General features: G+C 39.7%; 1 protein-coding gene and 1 non-coding gene across 2 annotated transcripts in view; one reads left to right on the top strand and one right to left on the bottom strand.

The window, feature by feature from the left end:
* The window catches only part of FRMPD4 (FERM and PDZ domain containing 4), a 712,471-nt gene that overhangs the window by 558,902 nt on the left and 132,045 nt on the right, over positions 1-21,524 (top strand). The gene's annotated exons all lie outside the window — the stretch shown is intronic.
* Positions 11,939-12,057, bottom strand: LOC112472394. The gene has a single exon (XR_003043627.1). It is a non-coding gene; the product is annotated as a 5S ribosomal RNA (ribosomal RNA).

The following is a 21,524-nucleotide window of genomic DNA, read 5'->3' as shown; positions in this document are numbered from 1 at the left end:
TGTCATCGCCCAAAGCTGAGACACAGGCAGGAAATTCTGGCCTGTGCCAAATGCCAAGTGGGGTGTGAGGGTGTTCTGCCAAGTAAATTGGCTGAACTTAAGAGGACGTGGAATCACCTTTGTGGCAGGTGTCTTTTCATTGTCTGCACTGATGCATAAGAGGAAGAGAGAAAAGCAGGTGACAGTGCCTTACTGTGGTCCACCGGGGATTGGGAAACAGCAGGTCCCTGCCAAGTCCTTGTCCTCTCACTCCTCTCAAAGCCTGAAGAGAACCTCGTTATCAATTGCCGATTTCTGAGGAAGAGCCTCTTTGGTCGCGGGGGTCATGAGAGATGGCAGTGCTTTCTGTGCCAGTGGACATTGATCAGCCTATGTCAAGAAAAGTTGTGTCACATAGTCATAGCCTGGAGTATGCCACTCTGCTGCTCCAGGAGCACAGGCATGGTGATAGCAGTTCAAATTGGGAAGACGTGGAGAGACTCTCAGAGATGGCTGTTTCCAATCTTAAAGGGTGCCGCCGAGTATGTAGGCTCAGTGCCGTCACTTACGGAGCCCCTTATTCTAAAAACAAGGTAGAAGTGTTGATAAAGTCACTAAAATGTTAAGGTTTCCCCTTTCTTCTGTTGTCTGTCAACACGCTATAGTCTTATTTGCTATTTGATGCCATTCAAAGTAAAGAAAAACAAAAATGTTAAACTATCGGTACAGATTTGACCAGTCATCCATATGTTGTGTACTGTGAGTTTTAGATGCAAATCTAAGAGCATTTAGCTCGTATGAGAAAGCACTGAATCATACAGTTGTATTTTGTAGCTCATGTATGTATATGTATTTCATTCTCACCAGAGAAGTAGAAATCTGTACAAAACTAACTGTATGGTTTTTATTTCTGTAACTCTATCGACACTTGCTACTCTTTGCTTGTTGATAAGTGAAGAATGAAAAGAATAGGAACTATGGGTTGCCTGTCTTTCCCTTTTCTTCCATGTCATCACTTGCAGTGTAAGTGGATGGCTAATTCAGGGAACTAACATGAGTAGCAAAGGATGTGACAGAATTCCTTAGTCACTCATGTTTCTTATAAGGCCACATTTGTTAAACAGTAATTGGCCCTCAGCCCACACCTCCCATGGGACCTCACCTCTTGAATTTTTAAAAAATCATTTCTTATGTGGCTTCTGTAGCAAAGAGGAAAGATTGGCTCTAGCTATTGACGCCTTCAGAAAGCAATCTCCATGCCCTCTCAAGGAGGGGTTTTCTCACCAAAAGATAGACACTCGTCCCCGCTGCCTCCAGCTCTTAATTCTCTAAGGCAGTCAGCAACTGCTTTTCCTGTAAAAGGTCACATAGTAAATACTTTAGGCCAGTGGTCCTCAGCCATTTTGGCACAGGGACCGGTGCCCCTATGAGAATCTAATGCCCGATGATCTGAGGCGGAGCTGAGGCGGTGATGCCAGCGCTGGGGAGTGGCTGCGAATACAGATGAAGCTTCGCTCCCTCACCCACCGCTCACCTCCTGCTGTGCGGCTCCATTCCTAACAGGCCACAGACCAGTCCACAACCCAGGAGTTCGCCACCCCTGTTTTAGGCTATGGAGGCAATGTGAACTCTGTTGCAATTTAACACAAGGCACCTCTGCCATTATAGTGTGAAAGCAGCCATAGGAAATATGTTTAACAAATGGACATGGTTGTGTTTTAATAAAATTTTACCTAAAAAAGCAAACAGGGGGCCAGATGTGGCCCGTGGTCCGTAAGAGTTTACTAAACCTAGCTCTAGAGCATTTTAGCCCATTCTCATATTTTTAATTCACTAACTGATGAACTTTCAAAACCCTCCCATGAAATGGGGAATTGCCATTTATTTTATATATAAAAGAAACTAGGGCAAACATTGGTAAAGTGACTTTTCTGAGCTTCAACTATGAGTCATGCAGGGAACTAAAAATGGGCCTCATCGCCCCATTTTTTTCCTACTTGTTGCCAAAAACCTCTATGGTGTATCTACTGTCAGCAAGCAGTTCCTGCACAGCTCTGACATCTATAACCTATGTCTAAAGGATGCTCTAGGAATAATGCTGTCAGAATCCACCAAAGAAGTAGAACTTTCATTTTGAGAGTGTCCTGACTCCGCCCTTCCTTATGGGGAGTGCCAGAGGAAGTCTGCAGAACACAGGATTTGTAGCTGCTCCCCACCTCCAACCAGCACCTCAGTGGGAGGGGGATGAAGAGACAGGAAATGACAGCAACACGAAGCCCAGTCACAATGGAATGCCTAAGGCAAGAGCAAATAATTATTAGGGAGATGAAAATTACATAGCAACTTGCTCTCACTAATAATCTACAGAGAAACAGCCCCATTGTACTTTCAAAAAGTTAATTGCGCATGGCGTTTTGAAGAAATTCTGCTCGTTATCCTTGTGGAAGTTTATATAACTCACATATAAAAGTCCCCAATTCATTTTTGATGACATTCAGTCCTGGGCTGTTCCCTTGGCTTCCATGACATCATCCTCTGTCTTTTGCTTCAAACTCAGTGGAGGTTCCTTCTCTTGTCTCTTCAGCTAGTTCTTCTCTTTTAGCTCATTTAAACTTCAGTGTATCCACATTATCAAGCATACATTTCTACGTAGAATCCACTAAAAAGCAACAGAATTTATAAATTTACATATGGTGATACCATTCGATTTTGGTACAAAAATCGATGGCGACTCATGACTGTTCTGATATAGTAGATCAACGGAACTTGGTTTGCATTGCCTTGTTCACCTTAAACAAATGAGCATGGCTATGACCCACTAAAACTTTGCAGACACTAAAACTTGAATTTCATGTAATTTTCAAATATCATGAACTATTATACTTATTTTGATTTTTTGGCAAAATCATCTTAGCTCACAGATGGCTGGTAGGATTTGGCCCATAGGCTGTGGTTTGCAGATTCCTATTCGAGATAATCTTTCCAAATACCTTTAGCTCAGTGATTATTTTTCTTCATAATTTTACCTGGGTCACCTTCATTCCTCCTTTTTATAATATCTGTAATGAGATGACCCTGAGCTCAGAATCCTCAACCTGTCTTGCAACATGGCATTCAGAAGGTCACGCAATCTCTTTTCATTTTCCCTTGTGCACTTAATTGTCATAATATCTTGGTTTCTATAGAACACTTGGGAAATACAGAACGGTATACCATTAAAGATAATGACACTTTTCCCCTCTACTATTATAAGAAATTGAAGACATGCCTTCACATCTGCAGATATGATTTATAGAGTTAGGTTAAAACTCTGTCATGTTGCTAAGCAATTGTTCGCCTATTTTTATTCACCTTTAGCAGTGTCTTTTTTTCCGAGCTTAAATATTTAGTTGACTAGAACTGTCCTCAGAATGATATACTTCTAAAAGGCTGTATGTTCCAGTCATTGGTCAGAGTGTCATTATGTAAATGATTGAACTATGTATTCAAAATATGGGTTTAAAGATCTTGAGGATCAGAGGATGACCCTGGGAACAAAGGGATGGGAGATAAAGCTGAGCAATAGGCAGTGGAGGAAGGATAAAGTCAAGGAAGCCTTTTCAGTTCCTACAGGAAGCGAGTTTGTCTGGATCTCTGGAGGAAGATGAAAAAAAAACAGGCTTGGGAGAAGTCGAGTTCATTGGAATAGCTTGGGTCTGTAGGAGGCAATGATCTGTTTTAAAACTGAAATGGGCAACCATGGCATGACTTAGTCAGATGCATTTGGGCAGTCTTTGAATTGTAGTCCAAATACCTTTAGCACATGTAATGACTTTTTATTTGTTCACTGTTTGTTTATGACCCAGCTAGCCTGTGGGGTTCTTAGGTGAATTACCAAAGGCACCCTATTAGGGCTATTGTGTCCCAACCAGTGGCACCTTTGCGCTATGTTTCAGGGGGTTCAGAACTCTGTGAAAGGGCTAGATTTCAATCCCCATTTGGCTCTTCGGCCAGACTGTTTGCAGTGGTCTGGCTCCGAGGTGGTTCATGATCAAAGACACCTGGTTTGGATAGCAGTGCACTTGAATAGCTAACTGTTCCCCAGGTGGAATTTCCAAACAGGGTCGAAGGGCGCTGTAGGGGACAAGGCTATGAAGAAGCAGGTAGAATTCACCTTCATGGGCACCAATACATGTATCGAATAGAGGATTCATTTGTCTAGCTCATCACAAAACTAAATTGTCCTAACACTGACAGGTTAAAATGATAAACTCTAGAATTTAATTATAGCAATTGCTTTAATGGCACTATTTCCAAATGCCTAGTGTATAGTTCCCTCCTCTTTATACTCTTGAGCTACTGTCATGAGGCACACTCAGGATTAAAGAAGGAGGGTTAGGTTAGCTTTGCTCCTCCATTCAGAGAAGTTCCATGATGCCTTTATTGTTTATCTCTTTTCTCTAGGGACTATGTTGTTGTTTCTTTACCTTTCTTTTGTTTTCTAAATCGAAGGACTATCATGTGGCAAACTGTCTGCTGACATAGTTTTGGGCTTTAAATATGTCTTCAAATAGCAGCCCCTTCCCAAAATATCTTCCTATCTGATTCCCTTTTAATGTGCAGTTTATAATCTGCTGAGGATCAGAAAACCAGCTGACGGGGGTTGTTAGAATTATGTATAAGCTAAAATCTAATAGGCTCTAAGGAAGAGTCTCATGGGCTCTCATGAAACAAATGAGGTTTATTGCTCATGTTGCGTGCTATGTCCTAGAGCTGCTCACACACTCTTTTGGTTCAGGTTACCCGTGCTCTTGCCAACACTTGATTATTGTATTCCATATGGTCGCATTTATAGAAAAGTGACCTCCAAATTATGCTGTGGTGGAGAGGTTTTATTACCTATAGAATAGAAGCAAAAGTGCAGGAAAATCTGGTGTTTAGGAGTGTGAGCTCTGGAGCTAGGCTTCCTGGAGTTGAATCTTCTGTATCTCTTCCCAGTCCTACGATGGGGGACAAGGTGCATAACCTTTCTGTGCCTTCTTTTACTCATCAGTAAAATGGGCATAATAGTAGCACCTACTCCATCGAATCGTGAGAAGGTTAAATGACTTCATGTGATGTGCTAAGAACAGGAAGTACTCTAGTGCTAACTGAATTATTATTTGGGGGGGGAGGGGAGAAAAGGAGGAGTAGAACAAGTGAGGAGGGAGGCTCTCCAAGTAGACTTGAAGTTAAATGTCATCAGTGAGACTGGGTTTCTTGAAATAGCTGTGTGCTTACCCACCCTGATACCTGTTGCTTTAAAATATACAAAGCTCTAGGTGTGTTAGTTAGGGTTCTATGGAGAAACAAAACCAATAGCATATGTATAGAGAGCAGGATTTATTATGAGGGATTGGCTCATGGGATTATGGAGGCTGAGAATTCCCATGATCTGTTCTCTGTAAACTGGAGACCCGGGAAAGCCCGTGGAGTAGTTTTAGTTCAAATGCAAAGGCCTGAGAACCAGGAGAGCTAATGTTGTAAGTAACAGTCTGAGGATGAAGGCCTGAAAACCAAGAGAACCAATGTCAGAGGGTCGGAGAAGAAATGCATATTTCAGCTCAAACAGAGCAAATTTTCCTTTCTCCTATTCTATTCAGTCCCTGAATCAGATGGGTGATGCCCAGCTGCATTGGTGAGGGTGATTTTCTTTACTCGGTCTACCAATTCAAATCCTAAGCTCTCTGAAAACACCTTCACAGACACACCCAGAAATAATGTTCTACCAGCTATCTGGGTATCCCTTATCTCAGTCAATTTGACACAAAACGAACAGAGCTGAGGGGAGAAATGGACAGCAATGCATGATTGTAGGGGACTACAGTGCCCAGCTTTCATCAGTTAATAGATCATCCAGACAGGATCAGTGGAGAAACCGTGGGCTTGAATAACACTGCGGACCAACTGGACCTAGCAGACATGTGCAGAGTGTTTCATTCAACAGGATCCGAGTACTTGTTCTTCTTGAGCATACGTGGAGAATTCCCTGGGTTGGATCACGTTTCAGGCTGTGGGACAGGTCTTGACAAATTTAAGAAGATTGAAATCATATCGAATGTCTTTTCCAACCTCAATGGTATGAAATCAGTAACGGGAAGAAAATGGAAAAATACACAAATGTATAGAAATTGGAAGGCATGCTCCTGGGCAACCAGTGACCCGGAGAGTAAATCCAGAAGGAAATCGGGAGAATACCTTGAGAGAAGCAGAAGTGGAAACACAAACATGCCAGAACTTGTGGGATGCAGCAAGGGCCGTTTTAAGTGGGAAGTTTATAAATGCCTATATTAAGTAAAAAGAAAGGTTTCAAATAGATAACCTAACTTTGCACTACATGGAAATAGAAGAAGAAGAATGGTCTGGACCCAAAGTTGGCAGAGGAAGGTAAAGAATAAAAGTTAGAGCAGAAATAAATGAAACAGAGACTAGAGAGACAATAGAGAGGACTGATGAAGCTGGGAGTTCGTTCTTTGAAAAGAATGGCAGAATTAACAAACCTTTAGCTAATCTAATCAATAAAAAGAAAACAGACCTAAATGAATAAAATTATAAATGAATGATGGGACATTCCTGGTGATACCACAGAGGTGCAGAGGCTTATAAGAAACTACTATCGACGTTTATATGCCAACGAATTGGATGACCTAGAAGATGTGGATGGATTCCTGGAAACCTAGAACCTGCCAAGACAATCATGAAGAAATAGAAAATCTGAACAGAGCAATAATGAGTAAGGAGGTCAAAGCAGTAGAAAAGCCCACTGTAAGTCAACTGTAATATAGAAAAGATGGTAACAGTGGATTTGATACAGCAGTGACAAAGGATGTGCTAGAGGTACAAGTTTCATCATTTCAACATTGATGTATTTCAGCTATAATGGTGAATAAAAAAATAGATTGCTAAAGAATGTCTATGATACAATGCCATCTTTAGAAAGCTTAAAAATATGCAAAATATATACTGGGTATGGATATATACACTTGAATAGATGTCTTTATTTTTCTTTATTAAGGTATAACTTCCATACCATAGAATTCACTTGTTTTGAGTATACAATTCAATTCCTTTCAGTAAATTTATAGTTGTATAGCTCTCAGCACAGTCTAGTTTTAAAACTTTATCACTCTCAAAATAATTTTGTACCCATTTGATCTCACCCTAACCCCAGGTGTCCACGAATCTGCTTTCTGTCTCTATGGATTTGCTTACTCTGCATATAACATATAAATGGAATCATGCAATATATGGTCTATTGTGAATGGCTTATTTCATTAGCATAATATTTTCAAGTTTCATTCATATTGTAGCATGTATCAATACTTCATTCTTTTTTTATGGCCGAATACCATTCCACTGTATGGATATATCGCATTTTTCATTCGTTCATCAGATGATGGCCATTTGAGTTGTTTTCACTGCTTGAACATTTATGTAAAAATCTTTGCATGCAAACTCATGATTTTATTTCTCTTGGGTCGATACCTAGGAGTGGACTTGCCGGTTCATATGGTAACTCTGTTTAACTTTTTAAAGAAACTGTCGATTGTTTCTCATTTTACATTCCCTCCAGCAATAAGCGAGTGTTCCAATTTCTCCACATCCTCACCTATACCTGTGATTGTCTTGATTATAGCCATCCTAGTGAGTGCGAAGTGCTATCTCACTGGTTTTGATTTGCATTTTCCTGATGACTGATGTTATTGAGGGTCTTTCAGTATGCCTATTGACCATTTGTATACCTTCTCTGGAAAAATATCTATTCAAATCTTTTGCCCACTTTTAAATGAGGTCATTTATCTTTTTTATTAATAAGTTGTAAAAGTTCTTTATATGTTCTGGATGAAACGTCTCTTTTTATTTCCTGAAACATTTTGTAATAAATTTTTTCTCAGTCTAAGAGTGCTACAGGGGAGGTAATTTAAAGTTTGAGGGCTTTCAAAGTGCCTCCTTGCAGAAGCATCACTGATTAGCAATTCCCACAAGCATATAGCCCTGTGCAGGCTCCCCGGTGACTTAGTTCCCTTGGTGTGACCAATTCATCAAAGTGTACTTTGTCTGTGTCAGTCTTTCAACAGCAAGAGCTAGGTCTGACATTCCCATCATCTGAGCTGCATTTTCATTTTAAGCACCTTCCGTCCTCATGTTTGCTCCTGAAATCTAGAGCAGCCAGAGTGATTGACAGGAGCCTATAATGAGATCCCTTTTGCTGCATTATTCTTAATGCATGCACAGGTTTGCCTCTTCATTCAGAAAGAGCTCCTTGGGGCAGGCTGCGTTGTTAGCAGTTCTGTTGAGGAGCGCAGAAACTGCTGATTCGAGAGAAGTCCATTTCTAAAGGACTTGAGAGTAATCCTAATGTCAGTTCCGCTCATCACAGGTCTGCTCCCGATCTTTTTCCCTCTGCCCTCCAGTGCCAACCTTCATAACACATTCTCTAAATCTTCCTCTTACATGAGCAGCAGCCATCTGGTGGTCAAGTGAGCATTAAAAGTGTCTTTGACAGCAGCGTGGAAATTGTAACTCATGAAGCACCTTGTGTTTTTAAGAGAGATAATTGATGGATGACAACGGAAAGATTTCACATTTCTAAAAGGAAGCTATCATATGAGAAAACAGTCCGATTTTCCACTAAGCCAAAAAGCTTTCTTATGCTTTAAAAAATACCGTTATCTTGTATATCAGCATACATATCATCAAGAGGAATTACTCACAGTTGGCACTTGATAAATTTTTTCTTTCACAACACATTTGGTTGTAAATGCTGTTCCTGAAATTCCCAGGAGTGTCAGTCCTAGAATTAGAAGTCAAAAAATAAGGAAGAATACTTTTTCTTATCTACAATCTGCCTTCATCTGTTACAGCCAGTCAACTTCATGTGTTATCATATAACCAAGATCAAATTTTAGAAAGCTGGAAAAAATAGTCAAGCAATCATTTTTGTCTTTTAAATTGTAAATGCATAATCGGTACATCTCTTGAGGGATAAATTTTGGTTGAGTAACTGCGATGGTCCCACATACCTCATGGTGCTTAATTAAAGCTATTACTGACTTTTCACTTGCAGGAAAATGACATGCTAGTGACATCTTCCTGGCTGAGTCCTCCCCTGGAGAACTCAGTAAAGGTGTTCCCACTTATGTCACCTGGTATTTAGCATCATTTCTTTTTACATTAATTTGCATTTCTGTTTATTTTCTTGGCACTGCTTCTGTTATTGTAAATGCTCCTTGTTAATTCTTTGGGCTTAGGGCTTGCAACATTAACTAACCTTTGCCCAACATCAGCGATCTGAATTATAGTTTGGTTTTTTGTCTTTCTTCTTTGCGAAGCTCAAGCAAATCACCATCCTTGGAATCTGGGTGTTTTTTTGTGTGGGGGGCGTGTTTTTTTTTGTTTTTTTTGTTTGTTTGTTTGTTTGTTTTTATGTTGGTCGGTTGGTTGATTTTGCATTACATTTCTGAGATGTCTTCCACTCAAGAGAAATATCCTTCTCTCATTTTAACCGTCTTCTGTATGGCAATCAGATGTAGACAAAAGTCTAATTGGCATTGGGTCAATATACCTGAAATGCCGATGCAAAAGTTAGTTCCTAACTGTCTGGAACTCGGCCACCACAATGCATATGCTATCTTCATTTATTTTACTAGTAAAACTCTTACAGAGCCAAGATGCCATGATTGGAATTTTTTCCTAAGGTGTTAGATGATGCTTCTCAGATTTCCATTCCAATGAGATTATAAAGCATAAGAAGTCTCTTTGGCTTAGTGGGGAAATCAAAATGTTTTCTCATGGTATAACTTCTGGTATTTTAAAACCTTTGTGTTGTGACCCATCAACCTATTAGTCAATAGTAGTTTATTGGACAATTGCCATATGCCGAATGATGTGTTAGGTACCTTGAGAAATAGGAAAAAATACAAAATGTTGCCCTGTTGTCAAGGAGCTTAAATTTGTTCATCTATCCATTTTATTCATTGAGCGAATGTTTACTAAACATCCAGTATGTGCCAGACACATAATCTAGTTGGGGCAAAATAAGCATAACAAGTATATCTAGGAGCTGTGCAGTTGGAGGTCAGAGATAGGACAAAACCTCTAGGAGGAAGTAGCTGGCAGAGCTAAGATATCTCATCTCCCTCACGGAAGTCAATTTTCTCGTGGTTTCTTTCACTTCTGATACGATTGCAAAGGCTCCATGACCTGACTCAGCCTGCACTGGGCTAGTCACATTAGAAACACTTGTCTCAGTGAGAAGAAAGCAACGTTATTAAGTGGAAGACTCCTCTTTAAAAGTATCTTAACCTTTGTTCCAACTAGTATTCTTTACAGCATTGATATAATGTGTGTAAAAATAAAGCATCAGGAGTTCTTAAATAAATCTCACCTTAAAAAGACTCTTTTTCATACTCAGGTTTAACCCAGTGTCCAGGATCACCCATAACTACTCTTAAGTCATTATTATTTGCCAACCCACCCAAATTGGTTCTCCATTGTATTAGTTACCTATTGGCACAATAGCAAATTAAACCAAAACTTAGTGGCTTAAAACAACACATTTATTATCTCACGGTTTCCGAGGGTCAGGCATTCGGACATGACTAAAGTGGGTTCTCTGCCCTAGAGTGTCTCCCAAGGCTATCAAAGGGTTGGGTGGGGCTGGTTGTCTCATTTGAAAGTTAGACCAGGGATGGATTCCGTTTCTGCAGGTTTGATGGACTGAGGGTCTCAGGCTGTCGGCCTGAAGCTGCCCTTATTTTCTTGCCGTGTTCACCTCTCTAGCAGAGCTGCTCACTTCATCAAGACACGCATTCCAAGAAGGCCTTAGAGACAGTGTGCTTGCAAGATGGAAATCATAATTTTTACAACCTAATCACAAAAGTAGTATCTTCTCAAGGTTGCCACGTTCTGTTGGCGAGAAGCAAGTTACTCAAAGGGAAGAGATTGCACAAGGCAGTGAATACCAGGTGGGGATCACTGGGGACCATCTTAGAAAGTGGATGCATAATTATTTGATTCAGCATTTATCAGTTATCCAACATGCTGTCACTAGGGTACAACTTTGATAATAAGTGGCCCTTGTCCTGAAGGTGCTCACAGTCAGCTTGGGAGCTTGAGTACCTAAACCACAAACTAATTTAGCATGGAAAATCTTATAGTAGAATCAGATTCAAAACCCAATGAGAATATGGGTGAAAACGAATGTCTTCGTTCATGATGGAACAGCCAATGGGAATGCCGTTCTCCCTCACAGTTAAAAATAAACATAATGTCACTTCTACTATGGAACTTTCTCTGATACTCCTTTCTCCCCCCACTAAATTCCCAGAAAGGTGACATTTGATATGGTTCTTGACAAATAAAGTAAGGAGGAATGGCTTTCTAAGTGTATAATGAAAAGCATTGAGATATGATATAGTGCGACACATTCCAGGAGCCGTGGAAGTACAATATAGCTAGAATGTTGGAGATGTCATCAGGGATAGGGAATTGTGATGGCAGGAAACAAGTCCAAAAAGATGAATTGGGGTCATGTTAGAAAAAGGAACTTGAATGCTATACTACAGTATACCATAGCTTGGGCTTTACTATATAGAAAGCAGAGGGCCGCCGAAGGTCTCTAATTAGTAGAATAATGTGGTCAGACACATGCCTTTGAAAGGAACCGTGGAATCAGAATAAAGAATTTGCTGGAGATACTAGATAGGAGGCTGAGATAATATTCCAAGGAGTGTTGATAATGATGAAAAATAAGATAGAAGAAAAAGAAGTCCATGGAGATGGAAAGTTCAAAGTCAGAAGATGTTTTGGGACAGGAATTGACAGGATTATCAGATTCGGGCAAGAGTTATGAGAAATAGGGGAGGGATATAGAAAAGCCATGGATTTATCCAGAATTTTAATCTCAAGAGAATAAAAGCTTCTTTATTTTTATTTTTTACACCTACAGTACCTGGTCTTCCTAGGTGGTCTCCCATTCAAGTACTAACCAGGCCCGACCCTGCTTAGCTTCCGAGATCAGACGGGATCGGGCTTGTTCAGGGTGGCATGGCCATAGACTAAAAGCTTCTTAAAAGAGTAAGCATAGCTTATTTGACTTAGGAGTGTCAATATTTTAATGGTTCCTGGTACTTGATGGTTGACACTTGGTGTGTTGACAGGTGGGTGGGACCTTAAAATATTGGATGGATGGATGGATGGATGGATGGATGGATGGATGGATGGATTGTGGATGGGTAGGTGGGTGTGTGGATAGATGGGTAGGTGGATGGATGGATGGATGGATGGATGGAAGGATTCTGGATGGATGGGTGGGTGGACAGATGGATGTATGGATGGTGTTATTAAACATTCAAGGGAATACAGGAGAGAAATCAGTTTTAGAGATAGACTAGGTAATGGGTAGAAGGAGGTACTAAGACCCTCAGATAGGTAAGGTAACAGTGGAAAGAATTAGGAAACCAAAGAGAAAATTAACCCAGGTTTATTCTTTATGGTAATCCATGGCTTTGATCATTTTCACCAGCAATTTGTACTCCATCTGCTTCAAGAAATTTTAAGAGTAGTTTCTTTAGAGAACAAAACTCTGTACAAATCATATCGACATTTTAGAAACCTATTCTATTTCTCAGCACTTTATTCTAAAACATTATGTAAGACAACTCTCAGTCTGACCACTGAAGCCATTTAGCATCCTTTCAGTTTTAGTAAGGGACATGGGAACGTTGAAAAATTGTCCCAGAATCTCAAATAAAAAAAGTTTTTTTCTTTCACATCCTACACTAACCTCACCTTTAACTTTCTATCAATGGTACAACCGTACTTCTTGGCAATTCTCAGATTTCTTGGATATCAGATTTTCTGAATCAGTTTCTCAAATTTAAAGTGTGCCATCTGGAGATCTAGTTATAACATGGATTTTGATTTTGAAGTCTGCGTTTGGGCCTGAGAGTCTCTATGTCTAACTAGCTTTCAGGCAGTTCCGATCCTGCTGATCCGTGGTCCACACTTGGAATGGCAAGGATGTTAAGGTGTCATTCCATATTGGTGACTTGGCTGATATCACTGTTGTTGTTGATGCAGTCAGGTTGTTAGCTACCTGTCAATCCAAAATTTCATTTCCCTCCCACCTTTGTCCATAACCTCCCTGGGTGATTTTTTGTTATATTTCCCTTCCTCGATGCTCCCAGCTTCTCCAACGTCATGGTAATATGCGAGGATGGCGCCACTATACTGTCCATTCCCTCCTTTGGATCCCTAATGAAGCTGCTTTGTTTGCAGGCCTTAGATTTATTCTTTAGTTTCTTGTTCCTTAAAGTCTTCAAACATCCACAAACAGATTAAGGTTCAGAGGTCAGGGATCGAGTTCATTTTTTGAGGAAGAATTTGGGATCTGATCATTTTTGCAGTGTTTGGGAGATCAGCAATGTGTTTAACAAAACAAATGAGAAAAACAGTTGGCCTGGGTCACTGGGGAATGTTGTCTTAGCTGGAAACAAGGCAGCCTAATTCTCAACCCTTCTGCTAAACAATTGCATGACCTTGAGGAAATCACTCACCCTGTCTTAGCCAACGAACATTTTGTCAGCTGTAAAATAGTACATTAAATTTAAATGATCTCTATAGCCTATTAAAATTAATTAGGTAGAGGCTGACACAGCCTCATGTCTTCATTATTTGTCTGAACTAGAAGAGAGGTTCCTAACATTGAAGTCCATGGATCTCTGAGAACTCTGTGGATGGAATTCAGAGCCCCCAAACCTTGATTGGGTGGGCGGGTATGGAATTACATTTTTACTTTCACTTACCTCTGACTGTGAGCATTTTCTGAGTGTTTTTATCATGAAAGGGCATATTATTCCGGCATCAGGGCCAAAGTATAAGTTACATCGAAAGTCCCTCTGGATGATGTGTGCCTTAGGACAGTCCCCGTAAACGACATACAAAAAGGATACCCCTCCCCTCACCTGAGATTTCCAAAATTAATTCAAATTGGCATGGCTCCCTTTGAAACTATGTAGCAAATGTTGCCAGGTGGAGGAATGGGCTCCGTATGCCATTTTAATGAGCCCACAAGACTGTGGCCTAAGCTCCAGCCTCCCATAATGCGGCTGAGTTTAGAAAGAGCAAGATAGCATCATTACATGGTGAACTGCAAGGAGACAGGCAGGGAGGAGGGGAAGATAGCATGGAGTAATTTCTCTGCACTTCAGTGCATAGGCCAACCCTTTATTAAAGTATTCTTTCCGGTTTAGGGATCCTCAGCTTAAGGGAAATTTGAAAAACTGAACACACGAGTCCCAGTCAGTGGCACATCTTGAAAGCAGGAACATCAGTAGATCCCCCTGTTAGCTACTTGACTTATTTTGATTGTGCAACAGTTATCTGTTCTACTCAGAACCCCTGCTAATAACAGCTGGGCAAAAGGTGACTGGAGAAAGGTGCCATTGAAAGCCATCATTTTGAGCTTCAGTTTCAAAATGTCGATGAAAGAGTTGGCCAAATTTTGGCATATCATTTCCTAATGAATTTTAATTTTATGGTAGCCATCATTTAGGGAACTATATTGCATTCCAAATTGTGAGAGTTTTATTTCTTGCCAACTGCCTTTATTCCTGGTTTCTCTGTAGCCCACGGGCAGCTCTATTGCAGTCTGTGCTTATGACCAGAATATTTTCCAATTATTGGTTTGAAAGCCAGAAATTGGAACACAGAATGTACTTTTCCATAGATATAATGTTACAACTATAGGCAAAATTCCAGGCTAGACCACATAAGCTACTCGATTAACATATAATTTAGCTGACATTGGGAATTTTTCCATATTTTTCCCATGTGACAAATATTATGATTCATTAATTTCAACTCTGCTACACCAGCGGCACAAGTGGCAGATGAGTCCACCCAGCAGGCACCATGGAGCTGGGTCTCGCTGAGCCTTTACCTACCACTGACCATGTCCTCTACTGAAATACTGGTACTTGTATGGTTGTGGTGGGGTTTACATGTAAATATGACAACAAGAGCAATAATAAAGACAGTTCGTATTTATTCAGTGTTTAGTATATGTCCTTCATGGATCAAGTCACCCTCGCAACAATCCTGCCGAGTGGTGCTGCTTTCCCATTTCATAGGTGAGAAACTGAGGTGCAGAGATGTCAAGTAACTTGCCCAGCCAAGGTCATAGAGCTTGCAAATGGCCCAACCAGTTCAAACCCAAGCAGTCTGGCTCCAGAAGCCATAGTCTTCTTCACTATAGTGCAGGGAAAAGCAAATTACAGCCCACTGCCTGTTACTATATGGTACGCAAGCTAAGAATGGTTGTGCCATTTTTAAAGGGTTGGTAGGAGTTGAAGAAGAATATTTTGTGACATGTGAAAATGATATGAAATTTAAGTTCTGGTATCCATAAATAAAGTCTTACTGGAACACAGCCACATTTATTCACATGCATATTATCTAGAGCTACTTTGGGGACAGAATGGCAGAGCTGAGCAGTTGTGACCCTATGGCCCACAAGGCTTAAAAATTCTTACTATCTGGTCCTTTTCAACAACTTTGCCAGTCTCTGCCGTAGTGCATGAAAAGCTGTCAGGCCCAATGTCTACTTTCTTATAAATCCTCGATAAATGTTGGCATTTGGAAAAACAAATTTGTCTCCTCCTAGTGCTGGAGCTGGTGCTAGTGCTATAACTCCAGACTTTCTTCTGCAAAGTCGAGGTTCTCCCATGCCAGACAGCCCAGTCCCCAATTTCAGGACCCCTGTGACAGCATCTGCTTGTAAGCCCCCTACCCCCACTGCCTCAAGGTCAGGGCTCCATCAAAGGCTATGTCTGGAGGCTTTGCTTATACTTGTGGAGGCCAGACTGGCAGCACTCCCCGAGGCATTCAGTAGCGGCAGATCGGGAGTGACTGCTCCAGGTGGACAAGCAGCATCTCCTGGGGAGCTGGAGGGACTCCAAATCCAGCTGCCTTGGAGGGGCTGAATGTATCAACAGCAAGGGATACTTGGACCGTGCCTAACCAGAGTGTTCCTCCCAGCCTGTAGGGATTGAGTTTCTGCAATTGGGGAACTTAACATCTAGCAGAAGAGATATGAACTGGTGAGAGGCTCTTGCTCATGGGCACCAGGAAATTGCACAAAAATATTTGGAGCACCATTTCTACGGCAAAACCTGGCCACAGCCCAAATGTTGATGGGCAAGAGAGTAAGTAAATAAATGTGGCTCATTCTGTTGCCTTCTTCAAATCTTTACTCAGTTGATACATTATCAAAGAGACCTACTCTGTCACACACACACACACACACACACACACACACACCCACACACACACACACAGACACACACAGTTTGAAAAGTAGCCAGTAAACAGTGAAATAAATATACATGGCTCCTATGGGGTCAATCTCTCTGGGAACCTCTGGCGCCAGTGTAGAACAAGCGTCATATCTGTCCCAACTGAGGGGCAGCATCCATTGATGGAAGGATGAGTCCTTGGAAGCTTTAATACTTTGACACTCTTCGTGCTGCTCTCAGGCCGAGGTGCCCCTGTTGCCAGAATAAACACCCTCAGGCAGAACGTCTTAGGCTTGTAGCTGAATGCCCAGAGACCTTAGGTGGCTTGTCAACACCAATTGCTACCTTCCGACTGGAGGCAGTGGTGACGTCTCCCTTCACCTCTGCTCAGCTCTGATTGAGAATGTGACAGAGTCCCCTGAGACTCTGCTCTGACACACAGATGAATGGATTCCCTCGGTCCCAAACCTCTATACGGAGGCATGCTCACTAAAATTTAACACAATAAGATTTCATGTCAGATGTTACTTGACCCCTGTCTCAACCAAAAATATCTCCATGAAATAACATTAAATGCCTAGAGTCCTGTGCCTTCTGAGATAAACTTTGTGAAAAATGCAAATCAAAGATGAACGAACTTACGTAATTATTATTTATAAGCCAATTGTCAAGAGTTTTGAAAATTATGTGGCCTAAATTTACTGTTTTAATATTATATGAATAAAATATATAAAATGCTGCAACTGAAAGAAAAAAATTTATTCCCTTTGGCCAAATAGCATTACATCAAGGAATATGTCCTTTGGATATAATCAGGAATGTAAAAATGATTTAAGAATAAGAATAATTATTGGGATACTTTTAACAATAGAGAAAATGGAAAGCAAACTTAATACCGAACCTTACAGTAAACATTAAATAATAGACTTATTACAAACTGTTTTTCAACCATTGAAATGATTCTTATAAAGAATTTTATATGACAATGTTTATGACATAATGGTAAGAGATAAAAAGTATATAGGAAGTATGATTCCACTAATGTCTCCAAAATGTATGCACGGAGAAGATACTGAAAAAATAACTAAAACTTAACAGTGGGCCATAGGAAAATGAGTGATTGATTTTTTAATCTGTATTTTCTACCTTCTCTGCAATGATCAGATATCACATTTGCACTAAGAAAGTCAACTCTAAAAATTAAGTAAGTTGGCACAGGATAGGTTAATTTGTCAAAGAATAGAGTAGATTCTAAAAGACGAGAATAAATAGACCTTCAGAATGAAAGACTCTAGGATCAGACGTTCTAACTGCACCGTCTACATTTTAATGACCTCTGGTCATAAATCACTGTTGAGTGCTTAAAAATTGTCAGATACATCATAAGAAGTTTAAAAGGTTTGCTCATAGTTATGCTCTTCATATATTCTCAGCATCTTTATTTTCCACATATGTCTTTATTCTAAAATAAGGGGGGATATAGACCTTAAGATTCTGTTTGTCATATCATTAATTAGTTTGTTAATGTGGATATCCTTAAATGAAGTTTTGCCCTATGAGTCATACTGCCCTACCATGTTGTTATTATTGAAATGCAAGATGCCCTTCACTAAATTGTAACTGATGATGAAGAAGCTAATTCAGGTATTGTAGGATGGTGGACAAAAGCGAGTTTAAATGAAAAGGATTTTATAAGGAATTTTATAGCCCCAAAGGGTTGTAAAAAGGGCCTTCTTTTTCTAGTATACAAATTCAGCTGTCTAAATTGTGTTTTGACACCTTATGTCATTCAATCATTGCAACATGGTGGTTTAATCCTTTCTGAAATCCTAGGCTCAGATAAGTTTACTTTCACAAAGTTGTGTAGTTGTTAATTGCTGGAGTCTGGCATCATATCTAGTTCTATGAAAATATGTTTGTCAGTGATATGGCTGCATTTTAACACGATTCCATCCAGTAGAACTCCAGTAGGTCAGACACAATTCTACCTTCTACTGTCCCTTGGTTCTCATTAAAGAGTGTCACTAAGTCATGACATCCCTTTTGGATGATTTTTCCACCTCTCTGGATTGCTCGAATAAGAAGTAATCTACTGGGAACTAGGAAGCAACTGGGCAGCTAGTCTCTAGAGCATGGCAGACAGTCGACGATTGAAGGGACAGTAGTCAAGCTTAGGTCTTGTCTGGTCAGGCCAGGCATGGGTTGGGAAAATGGCTACCTCTCACTAAGCCCGTAATGGGAGACAGCAATTAGGCTGGAGAAGAAAGCAAACAAGGCCCGGAGAGCTAAGGATCTCAACCCTTGGTCATGACTTTCTCCAGGAGATAGCTCAGAACCATGGACAGTTCCCAGGAAAGTAAATCTTTCTGAAGGAGACTTTGGTTCCAGGTCAGTTTTTTGGGGAAAACTTCTATTTCTTTGGAAAACTTCCTTTTCCCTCCTATGTCCTCAGGGTTCTCACGTGCAATGCTGGAAGAATGGAGCTGCAACTAGCAAAATAAGCTTTCTTCTGAAGATGTCCACACACATAAGATTTCCCAGATTATTGGACAGAAAAGCAGTCAATGTAACGAAGGATTCCATCAGATTGGGTGGGGGTGGGGGGCATACCTGGTTATAGTGCCCCTAAAGCTTTCATCTCCTGGGTCAGCTGTGACTCTGAAGTACTAACAATCCAGCCTCTTTTTTTTTTTTTAAGTTTTTGAGGGGATAAAATGTCATTTATTTCACAAATCTGATTCCTACAATGTACATATTTAAAAACTATTTATTATAACAGTATTGACTGTTCTTAACTTTCCGTAAAATTAGATTACTCCAATTGTAGATCCTTTTTATCTTCTACAGCTGGAATTATTAATGTACTTTTTCTTAAATCGCAAAATGAGTTTCTATGTTGTATGAGGTTTCTGTAATACAAAAAGTCCAGAATATATCTTCATAGATGGAATTATTTTTTTCTCTTAATTTGCAAGCCTCTGCATCAGGTTCAGATAATGGAAATTCTGAATCAGAAGTACAAAAAGATTGAACGGTCTCCATGCTACTGGGTCTAGTTACCTGTCGTTGGCAATATTTAGGTGCCGATAGACCAGCATTTTCCAAACTGTTTTACTTAACACTAGTCCAAGAAAAATCCTTGCTGAAGCAAGTGGTTGCAAGAAAGAGAAGTTTGGAAAACTCTGCCTTTCCATCATTTTTTGGAGAATTACACTGATCATTATATGTTGTGGATAAAGAAAGCATGTTTACGCTTTTCAACCGAGTATTTTCCAAATCCTTGAACCATAGAACTCTTTCTTTATAATCAGTAATAACCATTAATATCCCCCTGATCTAACGTTTACTGTAAAATACTATAAAATGGGATACCATTGAGGGGTCTAATGCATCTAATAGGAGATATATAACTCCTAATCTGAGAATCTATGATTTTTGCTCTCCTAGCTTAAATATTTACATATGCGATAGGGTCAACTTTAGTGAGAATTAAAAAATTGTATTTATGTCTTTAGTAAATAAAGCACTTTAGAATTTTGGGAACTATTTTTAATGGAAGTAATTAGATATAATAACACATTAAAAAGTGGCAGGTGTGTTAGTAGAGGCTTCAGACTCATGGGGTTTTCAAACCATAATTAAAATCTGTTAAATTGATAAACAATATGTTTTAATAATATTCTAGAGTAGAGTGTTCCAGTTAGATATGGAAAATAACCAAGCCAAACTGTTTTTAAAAATTCTTGGACTGAACTGATTCATGACCTTAAAGACGTTAGCGTCTTCTCTGAAGAATAAATTCTTATGAACATTTAAAAAACAAACAAGAGTGTTACAGCTGATATTTTTCCACTGGAAGGAGCGGAATGATTTATTTTGGATTCACTGAAGTGTACTATTGAATATTTCTGAATAGTATGCCAAGTATAAGAACCATAGTACTGTGTTTGCAGCTTCAACTTTGAAAGCAGTTTTCCAACTCATTTGTTGAAGAGTATTCATTTTCTGAGCCAAATGATGTAGCAAAAAAAAACTGTCCTCTGTATATATACAGCACTTCTTTTGGCCTTGGGTGCAGAAGACTGATTTAATACTATGTTCTCTTCAATTTGTAGAACACTGATTATTTTTGACCTACATAAGGCTCGCTCCTGATACACATATGTACATCTGTGTACATCTGTGTGTACCCCATCTTTTAGAATTTAATAAGTATATATGAATATGATATGTATATTCCAATATATTCATATATATTAATATAGTCCCTTTTGTAGTATATATAAACATATTGAATATATACAGTATACATATAATATGTATGTATTTATGTGAATATATATACATATATTTCATTTTTCTCTCTCTTAGGGAAGCACTAGAGATGTTTAGTCAAATTTCCATTCTTCAAACTAACTTGAAATGTTTTCTTTCTTTACACTTATGTCACCAACTCAATTCACACTTAGCTTCCTTTCTTTCACTTTGCTTTTATTTATAAAAATTCCTTTTTAAATTTAATCTTGTTCTATAAACTATTTACCTGAGTCCAGAGTGAAATCTTCCAAGTAAGTATATTCAGAGAAGTAGAAATTGTATCCCCATCCTCTTCACCTTGTTCAGTCTCTCCCTCGTAGGTAATACAAGTTTTATTTTACTTTTTCTTTTAGTTTTTATTCTATCCTCCTATTGGTTTTTAAACATAAGCACGTGTATGTGTATGTCCATGTATATGTCCTGTTTTGAAAATCAGCAGTAGCCTACAAAATATGCTTTGTTCCATGTTTTTCACTTCACAGTATATTCTGGAGATACTCCCCAGAGCCGTATAAGAGCACTGTTCACCCCATTTTCCAGTCGTAGAAAATACTGATGGACATTTGGGTTTCTTCTTATCTTGTGCTACTACAAATAGTGCCATGCAGTGCCAACTTCATGAGATCCATTCATATCCCAAAATATACATCTAGCCCATTGCTTAACCGCAGTAACGCACTCCATGTAGTGTAGCCACCATTTTGCCTCTCCTCCAGTCCTGTCTTCAGGATAGCCTTCAACCCCCTGCCATTTACTCAGGTCCCCAGGTCCTTACCCCGACCGAAGCTGTAGGTGGCACTGTTCTTACAGGCACAGGTCTTGCTAGATTTCATAAAAGACTAGCCCCATGAAAGGTGGCTTCTTAGTTGTGTCCATTCTCTTGCCCAACTTCTTCATGAAGAAGCATTTCAG

The sequence above is a fragment of the Pteropus alecto genome, unplaced genomic scaffold (assembly GCF_000325575.1).
Source record: "Pteropus alecto unplaced genomic scaffold, ASM32557v1 scaffold511, whole genome shotgun sequence".
Taxonomy (NCBI): domain Eukaryota; kingdom Metazoa; phylum Chordata; class Mammalia; order Chiroptera; family Pteropodidae; genus Pteropus; species Pteropus alecto.
This window is presented reverse-complemented; position numbering and strand designations above follow the sequence as displayed.